Source organism: Dermacentor andersoni, chromosome 6, assembly GCF_023375885.2.
Source record: "Dermacentor andersoni chromosome 6, qqDerAnde1_hic_scaffold, whole genome shotgun sequence".
NCBI classification, from domain to species: Eukaryota; Metazoa; Arthropoda; class Arachnida; order Ixodida; family Ixodidae; genus Dermacentor; species Dermacentor andersoni.
In genome coordinates this window covers 167859092-167881853 of record NC_092819.1, presented here as the reverse complement: position 1 = coordinate 167881853, position 22762 = coordinate 167859092, and the positions used below count along the sequence as shown (strand labels likewise).

General features: G+C 45.8%; 1 protein-coding gene across 2 annotated transcripts in view; it reads right to left on the bottom strand.

The window, feature by feature from the left end:
* The window catches only part of LOC126523414 (formylglycine-generating enzyme), a 113429-nt gene that overhangs the window by 2869 nt on the left and 87798 nt on the right, over positions 1-22762 (bottom strand). The gene's annotated exons all lie outside the window — the stretch shown is intronic.

Sequence of the window (22762 nt, the reverse complement as noted above, 5' to 3'; positions counted from 1 at the left end):
GGTAGTGGCAGGCTAAGTTTCAGTTTGACCTTGGCTGAGCTTGAAGGTCAGATTTACAGAACCACACATTTACTGGGTTTGTATCTGGAATAGTACAGCTATTGCTCTAAAGAAAAGAGTGGAGCAGGCAAAAACTATAAATGATGTTGCAGGAGGAAAAGCATGAGAAATTCAAGTGTACATGTCACTGGTATATGTCAGAGGCAAGCGACAAGCTGATCATCATGGAATGTTATGGTTTGTTAGCTGATCATCATGGAATGCCACGTAGTGTAATGCGGTAACAAGGACACAAGGAGAAACAGAACGCAGACACAAGCACTAACTTTCAAAAATGAAATTTTAGTTTGGGAACTGCTGTAGTCATACGTACACATGACCAGTGCACAGTAATAAAAGTGCCCTTCTCCTACACTACAAGCAAGCATGAAAAAGATTCTCAAAAACAAGATCAAAAGCAGAAAACCAATGCAGTGCATTGCAGATGTAATCACCTCTCAAGGCATGTGCAAGCACTCAAATTACCTGGCAGACAATGGCAATGAAGGTTGACTCACACATTGGTCAGCAGCAGAAAGGGTCTGCGCTCTATTTCTGTGATTACAGTTTCACATTTACTTGTGCCTACAATAGCGGTGTCTTCGGAAATATTTTGCAGTGAAACAATAGCATTGGCAGCGTAGCATGCCTCTCTTTTCACCCGGCAGCAGCTCGCTGGTTGAGCCAGATGCTGGGCCGCGCTTGTTCCTGCTTAGCTTTCTCCATTCTTTCCCTCTATCATCGCACGCAATTACTCGGCTGCCACTTCATTGTGACATTATGTAGCAAGCAGTGGGGAGTCAGCCTTTTTTCCCCCCTGCATCAATTTGGTCACAGTATTAATAGCGAGCTTGAGCAATGGTGATTGGCGCCTATAAGCAGGTGTGATCAGCCCACGCCCCGCATCCAAAAGAAGCCAGCATGCTCACTTCATGCTTGCCATAGAGGCGGCATCATTCATGGGCGATTGGTTTTTGAAGTCAAATTGTCCAGAATTCATTATGATACAGAAAGTAGCAGCGTCAGCTTTTTGGATGTCTGGAACCAGTTGTATGCTCAAATGACTGGCTTTGAATATAGTGTCACGTTGTAGTGACGGTCAAGAACAAAGTAGCAAAACTGTGAATGATGAAGCTAATTCTATATTGGGCAAACTTGTGCCCCTAAAGCAAATGACATTCAAATCAGCAGGGATAGCAGGGAAGCTGAGGGAACACAAGCAGGGCTTGTCGAAAATCTGATCTGTGCGTCAAGCACGTCAGCTTTTATGCATGACTCGACGAAGCTTCCAGCATAATCACTAGTGCCCGCCTGCCTTCAAGAAAGTACTACACAATTCACATCGCGCATACAATCAGATTACACAAATGTTCAATGACAACAGACGGCGGATAGAACCATCGGTAACATTAGAGAAACTTCTGATAAATTCAGGCATGTCCTGCACTGAGCGATAACATCTAACATTTGTTAGCCGGTGAAAAGCAGCCACTAGAGAAAGATAAACAAGTACACATGTCAATACCCCCCTCATAAAAAGCATTGTCCTGATGTTGAAAACACACACAAAATCGAAAAACGAAAGCACTCACAGTAAAGAAAAGAAACAAAGTCTCAAAGTTTGTCAGCGGGCATGGAAAGGCTTAAGACGCACCACGTGAACCACTTCAGGTTGCGTGCACCACCGCCTATTATTGCAAAATGTTGTCTGGCACAACCTCATTGTTCAGTGTGCCAATACGTCGGATGATCTTGAGTTTCTCACTAATTCCTCGTTGGCCTATCAAGGTCCAAACCCAAACAAGGTCACCAGGTAGGTATTCCACGTAGTGTCGTCGAAGATCGTAGTGTCAGTTGTTTGTCCTTTGCTGGCTGTTGATGCGCAGGCAGGCAAGTTGTGCTTCATCAGCATGCTGCAGGTAGCATTGAGATTTTCTTCATCAGTAGTGTGTGGCAGTATATCATAGAGAGTCATCGTCGGGTTCCTGCTGTAAACCAGCTTGAACGGCATGATCTGCATCATTTCTTGCACCGCTGTGTAAGTGAAGGTTACATAGGGGAGGACCACATCCCAGGTCTTGTGTTCAACGTTGAAATACATGGATAACATGTCTGTGAGAATCTTATTCATGTGCTCTCTAAGGCCACTCATCTGCAGGTACGTGGTAGGCAGCTGTCCTGCGGTGACATGTCTAGCTATATTGCAGGATGGCTAGAGTAAGTTCCGCTGTAGAAAGCAGTTCCTCTGTCAGTGATCGAGACTTCTGAGGAACCATGTCGTAACAGGATGTTCTCAATGAATTTTGCCATTTCGGCTGCGGTACCTTGGGTGGCGCTTTCGTTTCGGCATGGGTAACGTAGTCGGTGGCCGTGACGATCCACTTATTCCCGGATGTTGACATCGGAAATGGCCCCAACAAGTCCAGATCTGCTGGAATGGCCGACGAGGTGGCTCGATTGGCTGCAGAAATTCCGCTGGCCAATGGTTTGTGGTGTCTTTCGTTGCTGGCAGTCTCGGCATGTCTTGACACAGAGGGCAACATTGGTGGTCAGGCGCAGCCAGTAATACATCTCTTGTATCCTCGATAGCGTACAGGAGTATCTGAGGTGCCGACCGGTCAGATCATCATGTATTGGCATGTAGAACCTCTGGACACAATGCTGAGGGCACAACAAGAAGGTTGTTGTTGTTGGTGCAGACTGGTGAGAAGTTCTTCTTTATGAGGGCGTCGTTTCGCAGGGAAGACCACGACAATTCTCACCTAATTGCCTTAGGGACAATGTCAGTGTAGTCTTCCAAGTATTCGGTGATACTTTTAAGCTCCGGATTGGCACGTTGCTGTTCAGTGGTGCTTACTGTTCCCAGGAAGCTGTTGTCATCCTCGTCGTTTTGTGGTGGTGGGTCAGTGGGGTGGTGTGATACAGTCGGCATCAGAATGCTTCCGTTCGGACTTGTAGATGACGGTAATGTCAAATTCTTGGAGTCTCCGACTCCATCTTGAGAGGGACCCTAAAGGGTTAATCTTTCAGTTTGCCAGCCAACACAAGGCATGGTGGTCGCTTACTACTTTGAAGGGCCTGCCATATAGGTATTGGCAGAATTTCACGGTAGCCCAAATGATGACAAGGTGTAGTATAGTGTCGCCCCCTGTCAGATCTCTGTGTTATCATACATTTATGTTTCATAGTAGTGTAGCTAGATGGTGCACCCCCCTTCTGTCATGATATTGTATTAATGGCTGACAATGCAGATCTGCAGGAATTAATGGACATATGTGGTACAGAAAGAGACAGATTAGGCTTGAAGTTTAGCAAAGAAAAATCAGCAGTCATGATTTTTAATTATAACATTTGCGGCGAGCATAAGATACAGGAGGCCACGCTGGATATAGTCGATAAATACAAGTACCTTGGGATGTGGATAAATAATGGCATTGAGTATCTGACAGAGTACGAAAAATATCTAACGACTAAAGGTAACAGAAGTGCAGCAATTATGAAGAGTAGGGCGCTGTGGAACTACAATAGGTACGAGGTAGTACGAGGGATATGGAAGGGGGTAATGGTACCAGGCCTGACTTTTGCCAATGCAGTTCTATGTATTAGAACAGAGACCCGGCAACAGTTGGAAATTAGGCAACGTGGTGTGGGTAGGCTCGCTCTGGGAGCACATGGCAAGACACCAAATCTTGGAGTACAGGGGGTCTGGGATGGTCTTCTTTCGAGGGCAGAGAGGCTAGTAGCAAGATAGCATTTGAGGAGCGATTGAGAAAAAATGGGGGAAATTCGGTGGGCTAGGAAGGTTTTCAGTTACTTATACATGAGGAATGTTGACACGAGGTGGAGGAAGCGAACTAGAAAATTGACAAGCAAATACTTGGGCAGTAGCGGGGGGACAAGGAAGGAATCATCTGTCAAGAAAAAGGTTAAGGAGACAGAGAGGGGTATGTGGAGTACAGAGATGCAAACCAAATCGGCATTGGAGACATACAGGATGTTTAAGCAAGAAATAGCCAAAGAAAATATTTACAATAACTCTAAGGGAAGCTCATTGTTGTTTGAAGCCAGGACAGGTGTACTGCGGACTAAAACGTACCGAGCCAGATACCAGGAGATAGATTTGGTGTGCGAGGCGTGTGGAGAGGAGGAGGAAACGGCTGAACACCTGATACTTGCTTGTAAACAACTTCACCCTGCAGTTGAATCTAACGAGGAACTATTCAAAGCTTTGGGTTTTAAAGACAGTGAAAGTAGAATAGACTTTGAACAGGTAGAAATAACTAAACGGAGACTATCTGATTGGTGGATAATATCAACGCAAAAGTAAAGAATAAATACATAGGTATGCATGCATATATAAACATTAAAGGCTAGGTGGCGCGCGCCGCCGCCGCCCGATTCAAAGGGTTGAGCCTCAATCATCCATCCATACATCCATGTGACGAGCTGGTACCAATCAGGAGGTGTCATCTGGCATGTGAAGTCCTTTTTAATAATAAACGGCCGCAAGCCGGCCGAGTCTTCGTTCCGGTTTTCATCAGGAGCAGTTAGCTCCGTGTCATCCTTCTCTGCGTCGGCGCTCGCCGCGCGTTCGCTGGGCGTGGGCACCCACTTGCCTGCCGCTGCCGACACAACATCTTATGGCGACGAGGATGGGATTCCCGCAGCCGTTCCGACCGAAGCCCCGGGAAACCAACAAGCTTCGTAAGTGAAGTGACCCTTCCCGTGTCCGCACGGCAAGCAAACGCCGCCGACGCACTTAGCGTCGCGAGGCTTCCGAGCCTAGGCCTTCTCGCCCCTTTGTTCTTCCTTGCCCCATTCCTGCTGCGAGCTCCGGCTTGTTTTCTGCACTGTCTCCTGCACGCTACCGGGCATGGCATCTTTTACGGCGAACCTTCCCGTTTTTCTGGAATTGCCCGGGCCACCGTTAATTCCATGGTATCGTTGGAAAAAAATTTTTCAGGCCCACCTCGAAGCGGCCGGCGGTGGCGACTGGACGGACGCGCGACGAGCGTCCGCGTTCGTCAGCGCTCTCGGGCGTGAGGGACAACGGAAGTACTTTGCAGACGAGGAGCAGGAAGCAGCAAGGCAGTTAACCGGCGCAGCGTCAGCGTCAAGTGAAGCAGCAAGGCAGTCGACCGGCGCAGCGTCATCGTCAAGTGATGCGGTCCCGCCAGCGTCAGAGTTCCAGAAACTCTTGCAGCGGCTTGACCGGCTGTTCGCCGCATCAACAAATGTTCTGGCAGAGAGGCACGAATTCACCAGTCGAAGGCAGTTTGAGGGAGAAGGATTCCTGGAATTCGTGACCGCATTGAAGGAGAAGGCAGTACAGTGCAACTTCGGCACAACCTACAACGAGCGCGTCCGAGGCCAAATAATACATGGCGTAGCGAACGTCAGCGTTCGCGAAAAGTTGCTGGCTCATGGCGAAACCCTGTCCCTGGACAAGAGAGAAGAAATTGGACGCTCGTTAGAAGCCTTGCATCGATATCACTACAACTATTATGAAAAGAACTGCACGAATAGCCACTTGACACCTTCAGAGTCTAGTGTCAAACAAGCTTTACATGAGTTACAGGCTGCTGTATGAACAGCTTTTCAAAAACGCTAAACAAATAGTTGTTGGAGAAATATCGGAAGCTATGGAAAAGGAAAACAAGCTAATAAAATATTTTTTGCCCTAGATACAGTAAAGGCCCTCTTACAAGAAAAATATCACTGGCTGTAATGTAGAATATAAAGCTGCTACATGACTAGACTGCAAAAGACTAATTGGCAGGCCAGAAGCAAAATAACCAGTTGTCATGTAATGGATGAAAAGAAGGGGAACCGAGGAACACCTTTTTTGTAAGAATGCTTGCACATTCTTTAGTCACAATATGAAACCAACAGAGAATGTAGAAAAGGAAAGCATAGGCAAAATTATTAGTAGCTTTTGACTGAAGTGTAAAAATAAGAAGCTAAAGGGAATAGCAGGAAAAAACAATTTGCTGATGGTGGGAGCCAAACCCACAGCTTCTGCATTATGTACGCATCGCGCTACCTATTGTGCTACTGTGACGGCAATTCCCACATCCATGCTTCCCTTGGTATGTATGTATGCTGTTGAGATCTAACCCAAGGAGTATTAACCAGTGCCGCACATCCACCACAAAACCGAAAACAAAAGTTTCCATTACCAGTTTTGTTTCTGCATAGCTTCAAAAGCTTTTTCGCTGTTTTGCTTCTGATAATTCTAAAACATTTAACAATTTTTTTTGAAAACGGAGGCATCCTGTCCCCTAACCAGCATGGTTTTCGCAGGGGTTTATCGACCATAACTCAATTAACAGAAGTCATACACGATCTCGCGCTGGGTATTGACAATCACGGCCAAACGGACCTAATCCTACTTGATTTTTCTAAAGCGTTTGATTGTGTTTGTCACACCAAACTAATAAATAAACTAAAAAGCATTATCGGAGACGCAGAAATTGTTGCTTGGGTTCGTGGGTTTTTGTTTAATAGGTGTCAGTTTGTTATTTTCGAACATACAACATTAGATATAGTATCAGTTACGTCAGGAGTACCACAGGGCTCCGTGCTTGGGCCCTTGTTATTTCTCGTGTATATTAATGATATAACCACTAACATAGACTGTAAAATAAAGTTATTCGCGGATGACTGTATCATTTATAGAGAAATTAAAAATGATCAAGATCACTACTCCCTTAACAAATCACTTAGTAGTATTACGAAATGGTGCTCAGACTGGCAGATGATAATCAATGTAAAAAAATCAGCATGTATGACCATAACGAGGAAAAAAGAACCTTCAGACTTCTGCTACACCATAAATGGTACAGTTTTGACTAAAGTACAAAAATATAAATATCTAGGCTTAACAATAACGTCAGACCTAAGGTGGGACGAGCATATTCACCACATTGCCTCATCTGCTATGCAAAAGTTATTTTTCCTTCGCAGATCACTTCAACTCGCACCCTTGTCAACAAAACTCCTAGCATACAAAACATTCGTTAGGCCGATCCTCGAATACGGAAACACTGTATGGTTCCCTCACACCCAAACTAACATAAAGAAAATAGAAGCAGTACAAAGGAAGGCCATTCGATTTATCCATAACAAATTTAGACGTGAAGACTCTCCCTCTAACCTTCTAGCAATTTCTGGGCTCCTTACGCTCGAAGCACGAGCGAAACAGGCACGTTTGAAATTTCTTTATCAACTTCTGCATAATTCTTTCAAAATTGACATTTCAAATTACATTTCTTATTCACAAACACGACCTACCAGGCACAAACACACAAACACCTTAGTAGAATATAAATGTACTAATAATGTGTTTAAATATTCCTTTTTTCCGGTTGCCATCCGTGAATGGAATATGTTATCGCCTCTCACCACTAACACAGAGTCACTGTCTTAGTTTGAATTAGAAATTGAAAAAATTGTTTAGCAAGTTAAAATTGCTAGTGCTATTATTGATCGTGCAAACCACCATGTACTTGTGTCCTGTGTATGTAGTCGGGTATGCACTGTAGAATACCTCAATTGCCATTTCTTATTTTTTTTTTGAAAGTTCGCATGTACTTTTGTTTGGTGTATACATTTTGTAGTAAAAATTGTTCATGTTTTAAGGTGCAAAACTGACGTTATACATGTATTCATACTTAACATTATCACTGTTCTTTGTTTATGTGCATATATATAGTGCCCTCCTGCTATGGTCTCAGTAGAGACTGGCAGTATTGTAAATAAATAAAAATAAATAAATAAATAAAATAATTATAATTTTTGGTACTTTGTTCAGCAGGTGGAGAACAGTAACCCAATTTCAACAGTTCTTGCGAAATAGTTGGGTGGTTTCGATATTCGAAAATATTGAATAGTAGATGTTCATTTTCAAATACAAATAAAATATTACACACCAACTAGTATTCGTATTTGAAACTTTGAATATTCGCCCACCCTATAGGAAATACATTAGTAAAGTTAAAGCCCTCTTCTATACCCTGCTGGTAAATCCAGCTTTCCTTCAGTTGCATGGACATTAGACCAACTTGAAACGTCTAGGTAAATGATTTACTCCACGTTAGCTTATATTAGAGTTTCCCAAAACAAGTATGTTCTTCAAATCCACTTCGCAGTTCTAGTGGAAATTTTAGTGACTTTTTTGTCTCACTTCAGCGACACTCTTCAGAAAATATTGATAATACTAGACATGGTTCATTATGTGTAATTGAATACCAGATCTGTCAATGACAAAGATAACCTTTGCTGAAGCATTTCTCAGTCTTTTTTATTGCAATGGTATAATCGGGTAATCAGCAAGTGAAGCAATCTTTATAGTATGTGCAACCTGGGCCCGCTCTGAGTATGCTCCGACCAGTCATAAACGTGAACTTCTGCATAACCCCAATGAATGTTTTACAATAAATCAACGTAAATCTACTTGACACCCCCCCACCCATGCTGCACGCCAGCTTTCTCCGCTGCTTTTGGCCCTCCATGTCAGGCTTTGGGGCAAAGCACACGAAAAACGAATGTGTACTGCAGGAGTGAAAGCGGAAATTATATACAGGCTTACAGTAGCGGAGTTTCTGTCGTTGGTGTGGTGTCAAGTGCAGACAAGGTAGCGGCGGCAGAGCGATTCCGGGCGGCACGTACTGCAAAGATCACTTTCCGATCCGCAACCCTTGCAAACCTTCTCTCTTTTTTATATATATATACATATATATATATATATATATATATATATATATATATATATATATGGGTCATTCCATCTCAAGTGTACTCGGTGTTTTATCGACCATCTGCGATTCTGCTGAAAAAAATCATACTGTTTTACCTCAATGTGGGAAGTAATTATTCAAGCGATTTTTTTGAAAAAAAAATTTGTAATGCCGTGAGGACGCTTTGAAGGTTGCGCGCACAAGTGAAACTATGCCAGGCAGAAAAATTTCTACAAAGTTATTGCTTTGACCTATTACTGCGAATATTTTTTTTAAATTGTCGCCAGACGATACTCTTTCGTGACTATAGTCGTTTATTACTTTTCATTTTAATTCACGTAATTTTTTGCCGTAAGGAAAAGTCGACAATTGCCCCTTTTTTAATGTTTTTTATAAAAAAAAGTAACATTTACATGAGGAATATATTCACAATAGGTGCTTTTTATGTGTGTATACTAGATGATAAAAATATTCTGATAAGAAATAACACCTCAACTTTCGCTTAATGTCATGCTAAAAATGAAAAAAATTACGTTCCGACTCAATTTGTGGCTTCATTTTCGCAATGTAGCGTTCCAAGTAAAAATATGGCATAGTCGGCATTGCATAGTATGCTTTGCTGTCTATCTATGTACAAAGATTTAAAAGATTAAATTTTGTTTTAAGCGAGAAAAAAATTTTTGAACTGCACAATCACAACGTTGCGCGGAGCATCTCTTTGCTTCGCCTTCACTGCATAGCACGTCGGTCGGCGTTTCAGTCTGGCTCATTTTACGTGTTTCTTCTTTTCCTATTTGAAGACGAGGTCTTCTTTGCGACTTCAGGTTGATTTGCGGTTCGTGGGGACTGAGTTTGTGGCCATTGTCATCTTGTAAAATTAGATAATTGCAGGCCTTCTAGTGCACGTAGGACAAGAAATAGGCGACAAGAAATAGGATTCGAGCACCATTTGGATGCTATGTGCGATGTGTACTTCTTTACGTAGAGGTGGTGATGATGGGCACATACTGTATCATCCAGTGTGCATTTTGAACGCAGAATCAAGAGCCGGCGATCAAATTCGCTCAGTTCTTTCACACTACTGATGTACTGATTTTTCACGTAGATTGTCCCGTGGCATCCATTCGGTCCAAGTGAACAGTGCGGTAATTCAGCACCTGAAAATAAATCGTAAGAATTCTATTGCCAGGAACACGTGCCATTGAATTATATGTTGGCGCTTATGTGCCAGAAAGTCTAACTGACATTAGCCACCTGTGCCACGCAAAAAGGCAAGAAACGTAATTCAACTTTACGGCCACGTTTTTTCGTCATCCTACGAATGTAAGGCTAGAATTTTTATGTGCGTCCGGCAATACAGTGGTGCTAAAACCACCCCTTGTCCTGGAGAGCAAATACGTGAACTAGAGACATCGTGTAGTTTAAACGTGCCACGAATTATTACGCAAATCCATGTACCTGAATTCTCAGAAACTGAAGACGCACCGAAACTGTCGTCCAGACCGTCGACTTGATACATTTTATTCACACATGGACCATCGGAAAGAAACTGTAAACATAAACGCCGGTTTGCTTCTGTGACAGCTGTAGCTTTGCCTGGGATAAAGAGGAGCAGTAGCAGACGACACACCTATCGTCTGCTCGTAATGCCGTCGTCTTGACGTCGCTTTCCCAACCTCGGTGGGTGGCGTCGCGGGACGCGTTTACGATACGAATACGTGTTTCAACCACACATTTAAAGCCGCTTCGCAGACATTCTGGGTATCAAGCGGGCCAGTGGCCTTTTTCGTTGTTTTAGGTTTAGCGGAACGCCACAAATCGCCTGTTCGTTGAATAAAGCCACAGTTCTGGTTCCTGTTCTGGCGCGTTTTTGGTGAATGGTGACATGTGGATCGAATTTATTTCGCCGTATTTTTTAAGAATTACGCCTTATAGCTTCTCCGTATATAGTAGTACGCTAACTTTGTGCATCTTTTTCGTCTCAAGCTTAACTCAGACGCCTATTTTTTGTCCTACGTGCACTAGAAGGCCTGCAATTATCTAATTTTACAAGATGACAATGGCCACAAACTCAGTCCCCACGAACCGCAAATCAACCTGAAGTCGCAAAGAAGACCTCGTCTTCAAATAGGAAAAGAAGAAACACGTAAAATGAGCCAGACTGAAACGCCGACCGACGTGCTATGCAGTGAAGGCGAAGCAAAGAGATGCTCCGCGCAACGTTGTGATTGTGCAGTTCAAAAATTTTTTTCTCGCTTAAAACAAAATTTAATCTTTTAAATCTTTGTACATAGATAGACAGCAAAGCATACTATGCAATGCCGACTATGCCATATTTTTACTTGGAACGCTACATTGCGAAAATGAAGCCACAAATTGAGTCAGAACGTAATTTTTTTCATTTTTAGCATGACATTAAGCGAAAGTTGAGGTTTTATTTCTTATCAGAATATTTTTATCATCTAGTATACACACATAAAAAGCACCTATTGTGAATATATTCCTCATGTAAATGTTACTTTTTCTTATAAAAAATATTAAAAAAGGGGCAATTGTCGACTTTTCCTTACGGCTAAAAATTATGTGAATTAATATGAAAAGTAATAAACGACAATAGTCACGAAAGAGTATCGTCTGGCGACAATTTAAAAAAATATTCGCAGTAGTAGGTCAAAGCAATAACTTTGTAGAAATTTTTCTGCCTGGCATAGTTTCACCTGTGTGCGCAACCTTCAAAGCGTCCTCACGGCATTACAAAAATTTTTTTTCAAGAAAATCGCTTAAATAATTACTTCCCACATTGAGGTAAAACAGCATGATTTTTTTCAGCAGAATCGCAGATGGTTGATAAAACACCGAGTACACTTGAGATGGAATGACCCATATATATATATATATATATATATATTGCATATAAGAAATTATGTGTATTTACAATATATACAGTTACAAGGGTGCAGCTTGGTGACCAGGATAACACCATCAATCAATCTTCGAGACACTTCAATCTCCTCTTCACCTGCCAACGTCAATTTGTCCACAGCGGCACAAACTCATACGCGACATTAACCCCTGGCGGCAGAAGTATCATCTCGATGCTTTTTAGGACGGCAAATCAGCGTGTGAGTTATAGGGCTTGAGTCGCAAAACATGCACGATATCAGTTCTTGGTGGGGTAGAAGACGTCGATGTCACAGGTGATATCTCATGTGTGAGGCTGGTGACCTGGCGAAGCACTCGGTACGGCCTCACGTTTCGCGGCAGCAGTTTTTCGCAGAGGCCGACATGACGGGAGGGTAACCAAAGCAGGACAAGTGACCCAGAGCTGAAATGAGCGTCCCGACGACGACTGTCGTAACGATGCTTTTGGATAGTTTGAGACGGCAGAAGACGATCACGGGCAATGCGACATGCTGTGGCCGCGTGAACAATGGCCTCGTGAGCATAGAACGTGGCGCAGCATTGGAATCAGAAGGGAGCAGCGAGTCAAGAGGCAGGAGTGGGTCACGGCCATGTAGTAGACAGAATGGAGAATAACCAGTAATATCGTGACTCGACGAATTGTATGCAAACGTCACGAAGGGTAAGGAGCAGTCCCAATCCCGGTGATCATCGGACACATACATGGAGAGCATGTCCGTGAGTGTACGGTTCAGACGCTCGGTAAGTCCGTTTGTCAGTGGGTGGTAAGCCGTGGCGAACTTGTGGGACGTTGAGCAAGAGCGAAGAAGGTCGTCGACAATCTGAGAAAGAAAACAGCGGCCTCTCTCAGCCAGTAGCTGATGTGGGGCACCGTGATGTAGGATCACTTCATGGAGGAGAAAATCAGCCACATGACTTGCGCAGCTCACAGGGAGGGTCTGCGTATGGCATAACGCGTGGTATAGTCCGTCGCAACGGCCACCCACTTGTTGCCCGAGAATGAAGTTGGAAATGGGCCAAGTAGGTCCAGGGCGATGTGGAAAAATGGCTCGCTGGGTATCTATAGGCTGAAGGTGCCCAACAAAAGACAATGGAGGCTTCTGGAGGTGTTGGCAAAGCTCACAGGCAGCGACGTAACTTGGAACAGAGCGATATAGCCCAGGCCAGAAAAACCGCCTGCGTACACGGTGGTACATACGGGAGTCACCGAAATGAGCAGCGGTGGGCACATCGTGTAACTGCAACAGAATTGTCGAGCGCAGATGCTTGGGAACGACGAGAAGCAGTTCAGTACTATGTGGAATCATATTGCGTTGGTATAAGGTCCTTTCCTGGAGAACAAACATATGGAGGGAAACGTCCTGTCGCTCCGAGGTAAGGCGTTTGATGATGGATCGTGAATATGGGTCACGAGGCTGCTCGTCGGCGATGCGTGAGAAGTCAGAGATCGACAAAACTCAGGTGTCTGTATTGGTTTCGGTGCCACCTGGTGTGTCGACAGGATAGCAGGAGAGGCAGTCGGCGTCCTTATGTAGCCGCCCTGATGGAAAAGGTGTACTCTTGCAGGTGTAAAGCCGAGTGGCCAAGACGGCCTATCGGGTCTCCGTGTGAGGATAGCCAACATAAAGCATGACGATCTGCCATGACAGTGAAATGTCGACCGAACAGGTAAGGGCGGAACTTAGCAATAGACCAAACAAGCACCAAGCATTCACATTCTGTTATAGAGTAGCTGCATTTTGGTGCTGAAAAAAGACAGCTAGCATATGCGATCACGTAATTGGTGTTCCACTGTCACTGGGACAAGATAGCGCCAATGCCGTGACCGCTTGCATCAGTGTGAACTTCAGTGTAGGCATGCGGATCAAAATGACCCAACACGGGTGGATTGATAAGGTGATTAATAAGCGTGGAAAATGCTGCAGCCTGGTTGGGTCCCCAATGAAAAGTAGCATCCTTTTTGAGGAGGTCTGTGAGAGGACAAGTGTTTTCGGCTAAGTTCTGGATAAATTGCCGAAAATAGGAACACAGCCCTAGGAAACTTCGGACAACGGTGGAAGAACGCGAAGGAGGAAACTCACCAACGGCACGAACTTTATAAGGATCAGGCTGGATGCCAGCAGCGTCAACCAAGTGACTAAGTACTCGTATTTAGCGGTGACCGACATGGCCTTTTGCAGAGTTGAGTTGTAGGCCAGCTCGTCGAAAAACAGCAAGGATAGCTAAGAGTCGGTGGAGGTGGCTCTCAAACGTCCGTGAAAAAACAATGACACCATCAAGGCAGCAGAGGCATGTGGTCCATTTGAATCTGTGCAGGAGAGAGTCAATCATGCGCTCGAAGGTAGCAGGGGCATTACACAGTCCGAAAGGCATCACTTTAAATTGGTAGAGACCATCTGGGGTGACGAAGGCAGTCTTTTCGTGATCTCGTTCATCCACTGTGATTTGCCAGTAGACAGAGCGCAAATCAGTCGACGAAAAATAACTGGCACCGTGTAAGCAGTCCACGGCGTCATCAATACGTGGAAGCAGATACACATCCTTTTTGGTGATCTTAATAAGGTGACGGTAATCGATGCAGAATCTGACGGTGTTGTCCTTCTTTTTAACCAGAACGACATGCAACGCCCACGTACTGCAGGAAGGCTCGATAATATCTTTGGAGAGCATTTTGTCCACCTCCGTTTGGATGACCTGACGTTCAGCCGCAGACATACGGAAGGGCCTTCGGTGTATAGGAGGAACGTCAGCAGTGTGGATTAGATGAGTGACGACCAGGGTTCGACCTAGCGGGCGATTGCCAGAATCAAAGATGTCTTCATAGGACATCAGAATACGGCGAAGGGCGTCGGCGTAAGCAGGTCGTAGATCAGTAGCGATCATTGGTGTAAACTTGTTGTTGCGTGAGTAGAAGGGGCAGAAGCTGCAGCAGTGTCGAATCGTGGTTCAGGCGTAAGAGCGGCTACTCCCCACTCTTCCAAAGGGGATAGCAGAGCGAGAGATACACCTGCAGGAAGCACTTGCAGACACGAACCAAAGTTCAGAAGAGGAAGCCATGCTCAATTGTTGGCAAGAGTTATAATTAAGCTTGGTAGCGCTATTTGACGTGCCAGGAGGACGTCACAAAGTGTGGACACCACCTAAGGACCATCTCAAAGTGGTGGAGAAGGTGACATGAGGACGTAAGTGGCAGCACCAGGTTGTAGTCGAACAAATTCAGTAGAACGAAGTTGGGACTTGTGGTCATTGGTCAGGTCGGCAAAAGTAATGGGGCAGTTCAAGGCGAAGGGTGCCAGTTGCACAGTCAATAAGTGCTGAATGAGCAGTCAGATAGTAGATTCCAAGAATCACTTCGTGTGGACACTCGGCCAGTACAGTGAACAGTACTAACACTGGACGGCCGGCAACGGCAACACGGCCGGCGCACATTACCATCACGGCTGTTATTAGCTACTCGGACGGCAGGCGACTGGCCAGGTGTCAGGACATTACAGAGACGGCTATGAAGATCTGATCGCATAACCGACACTTGAGCGCCAGTATCGATGAGGGCTTGAACGGGTACATCATCAACAGAAATTTCAACAATGTTTGGTTGAGCAGCAGGGGTAAGCAGAGGTTTTGCAGTCCGAGTCATCAATGCAGCCTCACCTCCGGGGGCTGCATTGCTTAGTTTCCCGAGAAGTGGCCCGTGTAGGACAGGGACGAGGGACGTAGAGGTGTAGGCGAATAGGATTGATGGCGTCGCGGTGAGGGTGAGAAGCTAGTGGTGTTTCCATGAGAGGGAAGGCCGGCATGATATGGTTCAGAGAGGGGCGATAGAGGCTGAGGGTCTCAGTCGAAGCGGCGATCAGCATATGGTCGAGGCGAAGAGTACCAGCGGCTACCACGGCAGTGGCAGGAGATGTGACCAACCGGGGAGCAAGCAAAGCAAATTGGCCTGTCATCCGGTGTTCGCCACTCGGAGGGGTTCCGATATCGATTCGGGAATAACTGTCGAGGGGCAGCAGAGGCAATGACAGGAGCGGTAGGGGTGGGACGTGGGCGGACGGCAGACTAGATGTCCATGTTTGCAACTTCTTGGCGGACAGCAGCTTGAATGAGCGAGATGGTCATGTTGTCATTCGTATGGGGCAGTGAGAACTTGGAGCCATAGCCTCAAGTTCGCGACGGATGACCTGTGTCAAGCTGGGCGTTGTAGGCGGATGTGACGCCAGGGGGTCGTTGCAGGAGGAAGTGGCAGCCGTATTCAGAAGTTGGTCGAAGCGTTGTACGATGCAGTTGCTCTTTGCTTGCTAAAAATTCCTTAATGATGGACTCAATGGTTGAGCAGTTCCTGCAAAGTAAGAGGTTGAACGCATCGTCTGCAATGCTCTTCAAGATGTGTCCGACCTTATCGGCCTCCAGCATGTCTGCGTCCGCTTTATGGCAGAGAGCCAGAAATTCTTGAATATATGTGATGTACAATTCGGTTGATGTCTGGGCACGAGACGCTAGCTCTTGCATGGCCTCCATTTGACGTCCCACAGGTCTTCCAAAAAGATCGCGTAGCTTTTCCTTCAAGGAAAAGCTGGTAGCTTCCTTGCCCAGCTTCTAACGTCGGCTTCATGCATCTCGAACCAAAGCTTCGCGGTACCTTCCAAGTAAAATACCACGTTGGCCAGCAAAAGTATGGCATCCCACTTGTGCTTACCGACGCGCTCATACGACGTCAGCTAGTCTTCGATGTCAATCTTGCCCGTGCCGATGAAGATTCCTGGGTGACGTAGCTGGGTTAGCACTACTTCTGCTGGTGTCTGTGCGGCGGTGGCAGTGTCAACAGCCATAACAGCAGAACCGATGTGACACCCGCTGTGAAGATTCAGGGTTGGCTTGTGACGAGAATACCCTGCACGTGCGAGTGCACATCTATTTCGTATTTAGAGGGCTTTTGTTTTTTCTTGAAAAAAACACCCAGGACCACTTCAGCACGAAATAAATGCTTGATTCGGAGGTTATTTATGGTGCCCTACAACTTTGTAATTGATATGTTTGCGATATGTTTGATATGTTTGCGAAGCAATAATTAAATAGTTCACTAATTAAAAGTAATTAAGTAATACTTCGCGATGAAAAAAATGCTGGCCGTAAGTACATACGACTACGGCTACTATGCAGTTGGTACGATTTCTCCAGACCTCGGGTATTTTTAAAATCTTGGTCCAAGTTAGCTGGGACACCCTGTATACAGTTACGAGGGTGCAGCTCGTTGACCAGGGTAACACCATCAACCGATCTTCAAGACACTTCAATCTCCTCTTCACCTGCCAACATCAATTTGTCTACAGCGGCACAAACTCATACATGACAACACACACACACACACACACACATATATATATATATATATATATATATATATATATATATATATATATATATATATATACACACACACGTATATAAGGAAGAGAAATAATTGGTACACCACTGTCAGGAAGTCCATGCTGAGAATGACTTCTTGCAAGCACTGTTGGAGGTCAACAAATGTCGCAAGGTAGGTCATGCTCATGAACTGTAATTCTTGCCTTGCAGATAACTTTTGGCATTATCATTTATTCTCCAGCTGTCTGAATTTGAGGGCAGTCCCATACAGTCTTGACTTTCTTCAACTGAGTGGCAAATGATCCAATTATGACGGAGTAGTCAGCTCCTGTGTCACTAGAGCAATAACTTCGTAGCCGTCCAGAAGCACATAGAGTTTGGTGGTTCTTCGCCTTGCATTGCAGCTAGGCCGTGGCGTTGGATCACGGTGAAAAATTCAGCGCTAACACCCAGGACAACCCACAAAGAAGAGACAAGCACTGGCACTGACTAACAATTGACTTATTCTTCTTGCGACAATGCATATATGTACCCTTAACCACTCAACCAAGCATCTGTATGCAACAAAAGACTAGAAATACTCATGTAACACTAGAGCCACTTACTGAAGACGAGCGCACAAGAAATTATCACTGATACAGTTTGCTTTTTCATTTATGTGCAAATCCTCCAAGGCCACCCATGCATGTTCATTTGCGCTTCTACCAAGTGACATCTCATCAAATCGCAATTTACAATTGCGGTAAGAATTAAGATGGGCAACAAGATGTGCACCTTTGTCTACATTATTATTTACTTTTTTCTCATGTTCTCTAAGTCACTCATTGATATATCACCCTGTCTATCCGATGTAAGTCTTTCCACATGAGAGAGGGAAAGCATAAACCACACCGGTGGAACATGGGACGTGGGAGATCCCATGCTTGATTTGGCATCCTTGCTTGCTGTCACCACAAGTACAGGAGCTGTTGCGATGCCTGTTTCTCGAACTTTGACCGGCGTTACTATTGGTTAGCGTGGCGTTGTCGGCGTGCTGCAGGCATCCAGTAGACCATGGCAACTAGGCAGGGACGAGATGATTTCTAGTGCGAAACTTGCACTGTTTATTGAAAGGTTGGTGAAGGATAAGAAGAGAATGAATGAATTGAAAAAGTACGTTGCAGGGACCCTTAAATAGGCCCACTAAAATTGTAGGCAGGATCTTGCTCACGTCAATGTCACGTGACATGCACTGAGTCTGGTCAGGGATAGGCGGCTGATCCCTTCTCCCAGGTGACGTGGCACGTACTTGCCTCCTCTGGCAGCAACCCACGGAGTCTGGTCGGGGATGGGCGGCTGATCCTTTCTCCCAGGTGACGTTGCACGAGTTTGCCTCCTCTGGGTGGCAACCCGCGGGTCCTGTTTGGTTGGCAGAAAGGGTCTCCCCTAGAGCCGGACAGATTGCGGAAAGGGTGCTCCCCTGGAGTCGCACAGTTTGTGAAAAGGGTTCTCCCCTAGAGTCGCACACACGAACGGGCCTGTCGTCACTGCGGGGCACCTGCCAGACCGGCAATCACTTGAGACAACCATAGCAAATTAGGAATCCCTCCTTCGTTTCGATTAGGCATGGTCCTTGAGCATCCTTTTTGCCTGGAGTGTCACAAGCCAACCGTAACAGCATTTCCGGCAAGGAAGATCCCGACACATAGGGGCCAGCAGCCACTGGGTGAGGGAACGGAGTTTCAGCAGCAGAATTTCCCTCCAGGGTGACAAACCCTTGGTTCATAGCTGGTTCATTCCTGGGAGTCGTTCATCAGTCCTCGTGATGCTCTTGTATGCCTTTTTTCCCTGGTCCGGTCCAGTGAAACTGGACTTGCAAACCGGTCTCGCAACTTTTCGTCGCCTGTTTGGACAAGCAATCACCCCAGAACAGTGCTGGACCCACAACCACAAGGCAAGCGAGCACAAGGCCACCCTCCCCCAAAATACACCAGGCTTTACAAAAGAAAAAAAAAAAAAACCCCGCTACTGCTTTTCCATCCCTCTCGCACGTCCTCCCTTCCTGAACACTAAAAACAGCCATTTCTTGAAAGCGTTAAGACGTGGTTACTAAAATCAGCTAACAATCAACTACAACTTCGTGATAAACAAAAAAAAAACACTTATGAAAGAAAATTACAAACGTAAAAATGCCATGGAAGCCAGAGTGAGCATGAGGCTTTCGCTACTCTAGGGGCAACGACTCAAACTGTCGGCCTTGCCGTTAACTTTACCCTTCTTGTAGCGAATATCGAAGGTGTACTGTTGAAGAGTCAAGCTCCAGCGCAAAAGACGGCTGTTTTTCATAGGCATGGAATGCAGCCATGTGAAGGGACAATGGTCAGTCTCTATGGTGAACCTTGAACCAGCGATATATCATGCTAGCTTCCGCACTGCCCATACTATGCAGGCACATTCCTTTTCTAATGCACTGTACGCTTCCTCACGAACTGAAAGCTTTCTACTGGCGTACAGTACGGGGTGTTCATTTTTGTCATCTCTCTTTTGACAAAGCACCACCCCATACCCCTGTCGCTGGCATCACACTGAAGAATGAATAGCTTAGAGTAGTCAGGCGCGTTCAACACTGGCTGACTTGTTAGTGCTTTCTCCAGCATACTAAAAGCCTTTTCTTTTGCGTCATCCCACTTTACCATTTGCGGTTCTGTTTTTCTGAGAGCATCTATTAAAGAACTTGCAATCTCGGAATAACGCGGGATATATCTTTGGTAATAACCTGCCAAACCAAGGAATGACCTGATGTCCCGCTTGGTGTGTGGTTGCAGGAAGTTGTCTATTTAACCTCTGAAGGCCGACGATGGCCTTGCCCTATTACATTACCTAGATAAGCTACCTTCACGCGCCCTAATTGGCATTTGGGAGCCTTGACAGTCAAGTTGGCCTCTCGTAGACAACACAACAGGGTTCGCAAGTGTTGCATATGGTCCACCCATGATGAAGAAAATATTGCTATGTCATCGAGATACGGAAGTGCAAAGTCCTCCATTCCCCGTAGCACCTGGTCCATAAGGCTAGAGAAGCAATAGGAAGCATTCTTCAATCCAAAGCTCAAGACTTTCAGCCGAAAGGTTCCCATCGACGAAATAAACGCCGCAAGCCTGCTTGTCCTCTCGGTCAACGGAACCTGCCAGTACCCTCTGACTAAATCGAGCGTAGCGCTGAAATTAGCACTGCTCACTCTCTCAAGCCTTTCCTCGATATGTGGTATGGGGTAGGTCTGGTCCTTCGTGATTAAGTTGAGCCTGCGGTAGTCGATACACGGTTGCGGCTCCTTTCCAGGGACCTCAACCAAGATAAGAGGCGAGGTATAATCACTCTCTCCTGGCTCGATTACACCTAGCTCTAACATCTTGTTTATTTCCGCGGCCATGACTTGATGTTGATGAGGTGAAATGTGATAAGCTTTCGAACAAACTGGGTCCAATGAGGTTAACTGGATATCATAAACGATCGTAGTGGTCCTGCCAGGTGCGTCTGAAGATATGTCTTTAAATTCAAACATGAATTCCCTCAGTTCGGCCCTTTGATTGGGATTCAACTCCGCCTGCCCTACTAGCTTGTCAATGGTCTCGTCAATGTCTTTTGCCCCCATTATTAATGTTAACTCTGGAAAGTCGACAGGCATCTCCTCAGGTTGGTTAAGCAACATGTTCACAATGGCCTCCCTCTGTTGGTAGGGTTTAAGTCAATTGCTGTGGTACTCTTGTGGTGTCCTTCATTTTCCTGGTACCATGATTACGTAGTTTGTTTCAGATAATTTCTGAATTATGTCAACCGGTCCTTCCCATTGAACCGGTAGTTTGTTTTTCAATGAGGGTTTCAGGATCATTACGTTTCCCCCAACTTCAAAGTGTCGCTTTCGAGCCGTCCTGTCATAGTATTGCTTAGCATTGCTTTGGGCCCTGCACATTTCCTGCCCTGCTAATTCTTGAGAGGTAGGTGTCTGTTAGTCCAACAGCTCTAGCACGTATGCCACAACTGAAGGGTCGTCCACCCGGCCTTCCCAGGCTTCTCAAACAATGCGAAGAGGGGACCGAAGGCAGCGACCGTAAACAAGCTCTGAAGGTGAAAACCCTGTTGACTTGTGCGGTGCAGTTCGAAGTGCAAACATTGCTGCAGGCAAGCAAACCTCCCAATCGACTTTGTGCTCATAACAAAGGGCTCGCAAAAGCCATTTCATGACTGAGTAGACTTTCTCTACCACGTTTGACTGCGGGTGGTACACTGAGCAATGAATGATATTAAATAACGCACGTTTCCAGAAATGTCGAGGTCAGTGCGCTCATAAAGACAGATCCTTGATCTGATTGGATTTCTGCGGGCACCCTACTCGTGCGAAGATAGACAAAAGCGCATTGACAATCTCCACCGAGCTTAGTTCTTTGAGGGGCACCGCCTCTGGGATTTTCGTTGCGGGGCATAGTACAGTGAGATATGCCGATAGCCAGACTGCGTTGCAGGAAGTGGTCCCACTGTGTCTATTATCAACCAGCGAAACGGCTCCGTGATAATGGGAACAAGTTTCATTGGTGCTTTAGCCTTATCTCCGGGCTTGATATGCGTTGACATGTGTCGCAGCTTCTCACGAATGCTTCCACTTCCCGAAAGGAGCCGGGCCAGTAAAAATCCTGCAGTCAGCGGTCCTTTGTTTTCCGAATGAAAGCCTCAGTGGACCAGGTGCAGGAGCTGCTCACGATAGGGATGTGGCACCACGAGTTGGTCGAACTGCACTCCCTTTCAACTGGAGTACTTTCTGTAGAACATACTTTACATTCTGTTTGGCCACACCTTCTTTCGCATCTGGCCTCAGGTTCTGCAGGATGGAATCTTTTTCCTGCTCAGCAATCAATGTAGCAGGGCTTACATTCAATAACTTTCTTCTGCATTCTGCCTCTCGAGACATTTCAGGCTCCAGTGCTTTCCTGACCTCTGCATTAGCTAGTGTACTTTCTGCATTATCCCCTATAGGGCTGTCCTGTTTGGTGCTGGTTAACAAATCCTCCGTCAAACCTGAGCACTGCAGCGCTCATATTTAAGCAACTGGCATCACCAAGGCGCTTCCAGTGGGCATGGTAGCAGCTACCATGTGGTCACTGCTAAGATCTTCTTTCTGTTTTTTTGTACAGCGTGCTGTTTTCGGCTCATGGTTGTCTCTGTCTGACACGGGTGCTGCGTCTATATCTACATCGGATTTCCTGCTGGATCTACCACTGCCGGCAGCTGACAACAGCCTTGGTTATCAGAGTGTCGAAGACATCATCATCTTCACAGCTGTATTAAGTGGGATATCGACACTGGCACCAGCGGCAGCACTGCACTGCTCACGTTTAAGCAACTGGCATCACCAAGGCGCTTCCAGTGGGCACGGGAAAGCAGCTACCATGCAGTCACTGCTAAGATCTCCTTTCTGTTTTCTTGTACAGCTCGCTGTTTTCGGGTCATGGTTGTCTCCGTCAGACATGTTTGCTGCATCTACATTTACATCGGATTTCCTGCTGGATCTACCACTGCCAGCCAAGCGTTGTACTTCAGCTGAAGTACAATGCTCCCCCTTCCTCCCCTCTCCTGGTGCGATGCGGGTGACAGAAGACGGCACACTTCCTCCCCCCTTTACTCCGTTGTGCATGCGAGATTGAGCCGCCATTGTCGGCTCACCATCA